This window comes from Coptis chinensis, chromosome 4, assembly GCF_015680905.1.
Source record: "Coptis chinensis isolate HL-2020 chromosome 4, ASM1568090v1, whole genome shotgun sequence".
In the NCBI taxonomy this organism is placed as follows: Eukaryota; Viridiplantae; Streptophyta; class Magnoliopsida; order Ranunculales; family Ranunculaceae; genus Coptis; species Coptis chinensis.
In genome coordinates this window covers 57519384-57529830 of record NC_141459.1, presented here as the reverse complement: position 1 = coordinate 57529830, position 10447 = coordinate 57519384, and the positions used below count along the sequence as shown (strand labels likewise).

Genomic DNA, 10447 nt, shown 5'->3' with positions numbered 1-10447 from the left:
TAGAAATTTTTTCAAGTTTCTTCAAATCATCTTTACAGCAATTAAAACTTAACGAGCCATGGAAGTTTATGGTTCACCAAGCAGTCAAGAAAATATCTATAGCAGCAAAATCATGCTCAAATAAAAAGCAAAATTTCATGCATTGATAATGGTTATATGAAAATTTAGACTGAAATTGGTTCAGGACTACTTTTTCTGGTTTAAGTTAAACGATGTCCAACCAGTAATACTAGCACCAGTAAAGGAAGATTAAAGAAAACATTTTGTTTTGCAAAAGAACTAAATAAAGAGAGCATACAATCCACAGAGTAGCTAATAATCTTACCTTCAACCAAAGTTGAATCCCCCAGAAGGGACTGGATGCTCACTTCCTCCAAAGTTGAAGCCAGGTTGTGCAACTCCACCAAGAGGATCTGCTGCTGCCTCCTCATCATCCTCCAACCAATAAGTCTCAAGGATCTTCACTGCTTTCTCATAAATATCAGTGTTGTCATGGCTTTGGAGGTTCTCAATCTTCTCCAAGCCCTCTACCTCATCAATAAGTTAAGCAAAGATATTCATGCCTTCAGTGTGGCATGTGTTCTTATCAGCTTCTCCAACCTTCAAAATATTCTCAAGCCCTTCTAGACAAACAGTAACTATTCTTGGATCAGGGCAGACAAGTATATCACATAATGGTCTTATAAAACCTTGGCTCACAAGGTACCTAACATCCAGGACGACAAACAACTAAATGCACATTTTAATTATAATAATTAAAGAGGAAAATGAAAATGAAAAGAATCATACTTAGTTTGCTCATTATCGCCACCAGAATTAGAATTTGAGACTGCCTAAGCAGCTTCTTTCTTGATATCAAACTCAGCAGTTTGCAGAAGATGGACAAGAGGTCTAATAATATCAGCCGCAATCACAACTTGCACAAATTAGAAGGTAGAGATTAATCTCATGATCAATCCATATACTACAGTAAGCGGCACAACCTGCAAAGATTAGTAAGTACATCAACGGTGGTAATTGAAAACGTTCCTTGAATTTTTAACATGCTTCTATATCAAGTGAGTTAATTTCTTTTATCCATTTATACTTAATGATTTAATAGATCTGTCACAAGGACGTGCTTATTCCTAAAGATAAAGACCTCTTTGACACCTTCCATGCACTAGGCAAGTAATCAGTGACAAGATCCAAAGAGGCCAAAGAAATGACATTCAAGACAAGGAATGTAGTAAACCTATATCTGTTCTTTATTTCCAGCTATGATGTTGGAGATGGTTCAACAAGGTTCTTTCTCAATACTTCTCTTATGATTGTGCGTCAATAAATTCAGAAGGCAAGGAAGAGCTTGCTGGATTGATGATGAACTGGGGAAAAATTATAAATTACAAAATTAAAACACAATGCAACCAAGCAGTATCGAGGTGTGACAACTCAATAGAGCAACTTCCTACATCCTAGGTTCGTAAAAACCACCAATACACACACACCTGTGGCTTCTTAGACAACATGCATGGTTATTGATTTTAAACTTTCCTGTTCTCTAGTATTACCTACAAAGACTACAATAAGAAGACAATGTGGTAAGCTACACAAATTCAAACAAAATCAGGTTCCCACTTCATCTCAAAGCTGTAAATCCGAACTTCGGTTTTAGAAACAAAAATTCAACTTAGTTTTTGGAACATTAATATCTATTCTTCTCCTTTTTTTTCATGAAATCATTTGATGTTATTGTGTTAATAATGCAATTGATTCTACTAATATTTGTTTTTTTTACAGTTACGGTGTGGGACTGTGGGTGTTGAATTGTGACCCTTTCCTTCATTTAGAAACTCTACAAGCTTATTGTCTTTAGTGCATGTAAAGAAAATTAATTGGATGTGCAGTAATTCTTTGTTTGCTAATCTGTACTAAGTAGGTGGTTAGCATTGGATCGCTTATTATCTTCAATGCATGCAAAGAAAAATAATTGGATGTGTAGTAATTCTTTGTTTGCTAATATGTCCTAAGCAGGTGGTTAGCATTGGGTAAGGCAACTACACGTTGTTAATGGTAGAAAAATAGCAACAAGGGGATATTGTTGTTCCTGAAAACATCCAAGAACACAAAATAGGCTATGGTTGTCAAAATTAATGAATGGAAATGCAGAACAGTAAACAGAAGAACACAAATCCTTTATTAGAAACACAGAATAGTAAAACTTTGCAGCGACAATTTTGCGGTATATTGAACTCAATGTGTTTAACAAGCCATGGAAGTTTATGGCTTACCAAAGCTTTTTCCAATGAAAGCCCCAAGAGGTACATATTCCCTTGCCTGAATATCCCTAGTTGTTGATGAGAGAAATAACTCTAATTAATTTAGATTTTAGCATCTAAAATGACACCTCCAAAGCTCAAAATCTAGATTTCGAGAAGGTCCAAAATATGGTGTGGAACTTCTAACTGGATGAGCTTGCCCTCTGTCAAAGAGAAATAAAAGATCAGCTGAAGAATATGTTACACTAACATTCATCAAATTCAAAGATAACAAAATAGGAGGTTACCATATAAAAATTATTAAAAGTTGGAGGATCCAATCAATATGTAAATTATCAAAATGCAAAGTGAACTTTTCAATCCCACTAGATGTCAAAGTAAAGCTTGACTGGTGATTTAGGGCCCACTAGATGTCCCAAGAATTAGCACCAAGTACTTAACTAGTTAATCTCCTCATCAATTGAAGCCTTTCCAATATGGTAAGGGAGAACAAAGCAGAAAATGAGAACGAGAGCGAATATATATGATATGATGGTGATGATCGTTTTTAATCTTTTTTCTCTTGCATTTTAGTTTTTTCCTGTTAGATCTATCATTTACCGATTGATGGACTCTTTATCAAAAACAAATTTGATATATATATATATATATATATATATATAACAATAAAAAAATCACAATACAAAACGGTTAATAACGAGAAGAGAAAAAAGTATACCTATAACTATTGTAATTGTTAGTCAGATAACAAATTCCAAGCCGTCATTCATGATCAATTTAGGTTCATCACCTTCAATGTTAAATGCAATGCTCCAAAAGATAAACCAGGAGAAAGAGGATGGAACGGCACTAGAAAAGACTAAAGGTAGGGGTTTATTGTTCACTTGAACGTAAAGCTCAATTGATAAACAACTAAATTGGAAACGAATTTGTAATCAAAAGGATTTTTTGGCGGGTAATCAATCAAAACCTTCAATGACTCGGATACTTTATTCTTTCAACTTCAATGACTATCCGAGTTTATTGGGGTTTATTGGGGTTTCAACTTCAATGACTTGACTTATTTATTGGGGTTTATTGTTCATTTCCAGTTCATTTCCAATTTGGCGGGTAATAACTCGGAGGAAATGAAGTTGACTTACTTTAGTCAAAGTGTCAAAAGTAAAGACACATCAGTGTTTACTTGAAGACACGTGCAATTCAAGAAAAATATAATGGGCTTGAAGCCCAAGTTAAAGTTAAGGACACAAAACAATATTTGGGACCTTAGCCAAAGAGAACAATTATAGATATACATGAAGTTAGAATAATACACAAACTAAACTTCTAATCACATAGGGAAGCCTAATCAATTTACATAATAAACCTATATATGTGGAAAAATAAAACTCATTCATAATGAAACTAGAGCATACGCATAGTAAACAAACGGTTAAGGTAAACAATTCTTCTTATATATCTTCCTCAATATTGTGTACCTATATAGCAAAGAATTCAATTTAATCCAAATATCTATACTTATGAGTTTCATATATTTAATTGTGTTTTCCTATATAAAAAATTCTATTGCAGGGTCATGGAGTATGAAAATTACAACTTATGTAAAACTAAGTTGCTAAAAGAAATTCTAGAAGTAGTTCTTGATGTTCAACAAGATCCCGTGTACAACACAAAAATAGAGAACGCACGATTCATCAGTAGTGTAACACTACATGTACCAAAAGACATATTCTTTAATAATGAAGACCTCATAATTAAAGAATTCTTTGGAAGCTCTGCATATTCTTTAGAAAATGCACAAGATTCCGCTGCTTTGAATGCAATAAAATTTATAAAAGATGAACGTGAAATAGAAATTGAAGACTTCAATTTCAAAGATCTATTAAAGAAAAGAAAAGAAGTTGAAGAAAAACAAAATTAGCTTGACACCCTCAATAACCTTATGCTAGATTGTATGATTTAAGACAAAGAAAACAGAGACAAGATCTTTGAGCTCAAGGAAATAATTAAACAGATGAAGGAAAAGGAGAAAAACAGTTGGAAAGATATTAGCAGCAAAGACGAGAAAAAATATTTGATAATGAAGAAAAGGAAATCTTCACAATTAATGTCGAGGTTTAATTAATGCTTCTTATTTATGAAAGTTTGTCACTATTAAGTCCTTTAATTTTTAGTTTAAATTTATAATATTAGCTTAAATATTAATAACCTTTTAGAGATATTGGCCCATTCACCAATCTCACTACCTGCTAAATATTAATAAATATGGATGCTAAAGTTGCAGGAATACTTCCAGATAATCAGCTATGACAAATTTTGAGTGAACATAAAATTTCAATCAAAGGATTTTAAGCACTTTCCTAGCTTGACTTTCTAGACCATATTGTGATGTACAAGTATCATGGCAATTAAGCATTCACAGTTGTGGTGAATGCTCAAGAGGTTTGTTATGAGTCGAAACTCTCACTTTTCCAATTCGACTACTTCAAGTTATATTGTGTTCGATATCGAAAAAAATAAAAGTCATTTGTCACCTTTGGAGTAGGTATTCGTATCATAACTTTGTTTTGTTTTATGCACAAACCAATTGTGAAGAGTGGAAAAGGTGGAAAGAAAAGGTCACAATGTCTTCTTTGTGCATTGTTACAGGTCCTTTCTCTATTTCGTCTTCAAAAATCTTGAGCAAACCATTTTCCGTACACTTTACCAGTAGCCAAGCTATATCCAATTTAAAAGAAGGAAAAAAAATGTTCTAATGTCTGCACTCTCATACAAACTTCAGTGCACACTTCAAGTTTTAGCAAATATGCATATCCAGACACACCGTTGCCTCACCTGTGAGGACTGTCGTTATTGCACATAACATTTAGGAGTGTTAAACAAACCCAACTTAATATTTGTCATGGCCTAAGGTACTGATAAGGTATGCAGTATGCTATACTAATGGTCTCTAGCTCCTGCAGTCCTATAACTAACAACAGTAACCAGCTGCACATCACGCTGAGAACATTTGGCAGGTAAGCTTACACACTCTGACACTCTTCTGTGTGAAAGCATTTGTTGTTTGGGACTTATTTTTACTTACTGTTGTGCGTCAAGCCACTTCTGAGTCTGACAGGTCTAATAGAGATAAATGCATATATATATTTTTAAAATTCAATTTAAGATGGGCGTTCTCCACTGTGACCAACAGAACAGTATCAAAACAAAAAAAATATTCACTGAGTCTGGCAGGTCTAATAAAGGGATGTGAATATTCTAAGAGAGAAAAAAGGACAGGAAAGATTACACTAAACATTACACTGTGATCACCATAAGCTAGAAAATCATTTAACTGACTGAAGCACACAAACTTGCAAAGTATCAAGACATATTACAATTCAAAAAAAAAAAAAATGCCCTCCAAAAACAAAAACACTAACACCAACTTTCTAAAACTAATAAAACAGCATTTGATATGTCTTAACAAAATCCACAGCTAGCTCAGTAGCCAGCATATTGCTTCAGCCTTGGACTTTCCTATCCATTTTTGTGTTTGCAACAGCCACACATTTGTCTTCCCAATCATCCATACTCTGACATATTACTCCTCATGCAGGTTTACTAGTAAACCTGTCAAATCAAACATAAAATATTCAATTCAGCCAAAACAGAAATTAGGAGAAAGAGGAAGAAACGACAAGTAGGTGACATAAGGGGAATAACCTAAGAACGTGGTTTGGAGGGAAATACAACAACACACACACGCATAGAGAAATTGCAAGGGGAAAGAAAGCCTATCACCAACCCAATCTGTAACACAAACATTTTAGTACTGTATGGACCTAGATATGACTACTAGCGGATGTGTATGGCACATGTGTATGTATCACTAAGAATGTGAAGAGACTCTATACAAATCCTCACACACTACAAATAGGAAGGGCACAAAGAATAAATAAGCAAAAGACATGTTAATTACTTCTGTTCAATTGCCAAAACACTTAATCAATTTCCCTGTTGGAAGTGGGAATGGATCAATAATCCCTTCCAATTTCCTAAAGCCATGTCATCGATATACAATGCCCTTATCTAATGTATTTGTAAGAAAATCCAACTATCACACCTACCCCAGGGCATGACAAGTCAATTAAACAACAAACAAAAATAAATAACCTTCGACTAATAAAGATCATTCATGCACACATATCAGAACACCACCCAAGGATCACTTGAAGAACTACTCTAACCATCTTCAAGAAGTTAATCAAAACAGGTATGTAAAATATAAAACAAGGGACCAATGCAAGAAAACATTGCCTAGAAGATAACCTAGAATATACTTAGGTAAACTGACAAACACAACCAAAGCTTGAAAGAAAATAACATTGCTCAAGTAAGAAGACATAATCAAAACAGTAAAAAAATAAGACCTAAATTGTAGTAACAATAACCTTAATTCTGCAAGAGAAATAAATGCAATCACATAAGGTATACAATTAAAGAGGAAATGATAAAAAACAATTACCTATCAACAACTTTTATTGCTAACTTCTTTTTTGTCTTTTTTTAGTATTCACATTCCGACCACTTGAATTTCCTTCATCATAAAGTTCTTGAATGCTCTTCGTTCTTGAATGCTCTTCGTTTTAAGACAAGGAAAAACAACTTCTTCATCAGATTCATCCAAATTAATATACTTCGTAAGAACTTCAACCAAAAATTCCATACAGTTCAAGAAAGTTAATCCTTCAAAGTTTTTCTCATAATACTCGACTAAATTATCCACTTCATTATTTACCCAGAACATCTTTATAGTATACGAACGAACACGAACACTTCAAAACACACACACACACACACACACACACACACACACACACAATTAATAACATTATAAGTAATTAGATTCCAAAAAAAGCCAAAAAAAATTTAAAAAAAAAAAAAAAAACTTAGTCATCTAATAGGTTTCTTATCTTGAGAACTGACTTTTGAGTTTCACTATTTGTATAAACATTACATACACCATGGTGTATACAACACCTCTTTTGCTTGATTTTTTTAATCAGATATTCAAAAAAACTGAAAACAGTAATGCAGTCATAATTATATTGAACAAATGTTTCTGCCTAATCATTTGTCTTTTGGAGACCCAAAATAATTACGAAATTTACATGAACAATCTCTACAAAACATAAAAAATAGACAAAGAAATTAGTAATCATAAAAAAAATAAACATTTAAACATAAAAATAAACGGATACTAATATAAAAATAACTCAACATACACTTCCATTTTGATAAAATTCCAAGATAACCTGAAAAAAATTAAAATAGTGCATTAAACAATGACTTCCTTATTTGACGGATCATATACTTACATTTGAAAACTCATCCTAGCAAGGTCTTCCCATGATAATAATTAGTAATGAGAGTTGGTGAGGATACACTCAAAAACTAAGGATTCGTCTAAGGAGAAATGGCTAATAGAAATCAAATTCTACAAGATCATAACTCCCTTTCTTCTCTAATGATATAATGAATGGCCCTTCCCAGTTGGCCTGATCTTCGATTCCAACTGATTTAGTTCCGTATCTCAATAGGAAAAGCGACTACACCTATGCCTTAGCCAAGATATGAGAAATTCGGGCGATTTAGCCTATGTAACTCAACTGAGAAAGGTGGAAATAGACCAAGAAAAAAATATTTACAAACAGAAAAATTAAACACAAATACAAATCAATTGAATTACCATATCAACTATATTAGCTTTAGATATATAATTTCAATATGAAAATAATGTTTTTTTTCGGATAAGAAATTTGGTAGCCCAACTCAATTAAATGAAAATAATGATAAAAATATAACATTTCCTACACTCATCTCATTATCACAAGTGTCTAAGATTTCTATTGTAGTTCAAAACTGTACATACAAGTATCCATTGTATGTTCAAAATTTATATTTCTTAATGAAATAATTCAAAATAGAGGAAAGGATACCTGTAACTATTGTAATTGAGTTCTTCAGAAAAACAAAATGTGATATCTTAACCAATTTGATTTTCAGAAAATGAGGAAGAGAAAGGATGACCATTTACTTTACTCACTTCAACAACTCACATACGTGTTAAACATCAACAAAAAGCTGCTTACTTGATGACACGTGCTATTCATGTATTATATTTGGGCTTTTTATTAACTAACTATGAGGCCCAATCACACGCAACGTTTGGGCTTTTCTTTTAAGATCTTGGGCTTTGTGATAAAAAACCTTGAGGCCCATTGCAAATTTGGGTTGGTTTGGGTTTTTTTCCTTATCAAAAGTTGTTAGGTACTAATATGTGAACTAATCATGTTTAAATTATATGCCAATAGATACTTTGTTCTTGGGTTTGGCAAATTTCTTCCCTTTGAAGAGGCCCATGATTGTACCTCTTTAGCTTCGTTGCTATGTAAAGCTTTACAATGGTCTTTGCATCTCCCGCAATCTCTTAAAGTCTAGTATGTCAAACTTATTTTCAGGAGTCACAATGCCAATCGATTGGGTGGTATGATCAAGGGACTCTGGCTGAGTGCCCATTTTATATTCATAATGTCGTTTTTTCTCCCCTTGGTTTTGCTACTATTGTGGTCTAGCTTGGGTAATTGTTTGCGTTATTTTCTGCAAGTTGCAACTTCTCTGGAGATTGAGAGCTTTCTTGAGTTAGCATGGCAGAGGGTAAAAGACACTGCAACAAACTGTTTCACACTTTCACCCTAGAGGAAAAGGCGACCTCGAGAGACTGGACAATTGGGCTTTTGGGGTTTAAGCCAACCTGTTGGATGCGGATGGAGCTTTGGGTGTTCAATAAAGTTTTCTGTGGCGTTCAATGAAGTCTTATGGTTAGGAAAGAATTCTACTATCAATAATAAGTCTCATAGTAATGATAGATGATTGTGACGGAAAGCAAGATTCTTAGATTCATATGCCTAAACCTATTGCCCCAATGAAGTCTGTAAATACCGTATTAAACTTGGATTGGTCCGGCCTTTACCATACTAAAAGCAATTCTATTTTATATAGTTATCCGTTTCTAATTTAGATAAGTAGAATGACGTCTGTAACGAAAAACATTTTTACACTCTTAGTTAGCATAAACCTAATTGCTACTTGCTCTTCAAATGAGTATTGACAAAGTAGCGATTTAACTGCACAACTAGGATGAGATCACTCGCTTTCTCTGATCGCTACCCATGGGAAGGAGATTGGATAGGTGCATTTACCAATAAATTTATTATTTTCTTGATATTGCCATCATTTTTTCTCTAGGTTTGTTCTTACATACTTGATTCACAACTGATGCAATGTTGTCTACTAGCTTAGCCTCTCAGTACTTGGTTATGATTACATAAACCTAGGTATCATTTTTTGCTTATCAAACTTATTTTCAGGAGTCACAATGCCAATCGATTGGGTGGTATGATCAAGGGACTCTGGCTGAGTGCCCATTTTATAATGATATAACGGCACATGTTCGTAGGACACCAAGATTATATATAACTATTAGAGCCACCACAATGTATACAACACCTCTTCTGCTTGATCTTTTTAATAAGAACATGAAGTCACGAACACAACAAGATCAAAGATTATTTCTTGAGAAACAAATATGAAGCAACATACACATACATGATACATGCATATCACAGCACATTTTAGTTTGTTTCACTAAAGTAGATGAAGAATAGTACCTGAGAGAGATCGAGAGAGTGACTGACAACTGACAAAAATAGAGACTCCCAACAATGATATAGAAAATAGTGTAGTCATTACTTTCTACGATTATTAACCACACACATGGCAGTCAAAATTCTGGAAAAATTTAGCAACTCATTAAATTAACAACGCGTGTCGATTGAGATACCCTACTATTATTTGTAGCTGATAGGGTTATATACTAAAAGCATTACTTTTGTATTAACTCTAATTCTTTATATTTTGAATGAGAATCATATGGTCAAATGTTATGCATATTATATATGTTATTAGTTATATGCATGTGTCTAATACTTTATGTTGTAGATAATATGGTGTGAACACATAGAAGATCATATCATCAGTACCTTATAAAGTATAAGTAATCGTTCACAACCTAGATGGATTTGGACAAACCATTGGTACGGTTGTAATATAATCTGGTATTAGTCTATCTTGACTATAGGATTACA

At 33.4% G+C, this 10447-nt stretch overlaps 1 pseudogene; it reads right to left on the bottom strand.

The window, feature by feature from the left end:
* Window positions 1–327: 327 nt before the first annotated feature.
* LOC147504147 (importin subunit alpha-1-like) lies at window positions 328–7047 on the bottom strand (annotated as a pseudogene).
* Between the last annotated feature and the right edge of the window lie 3400 nt (window positions 7048–10447).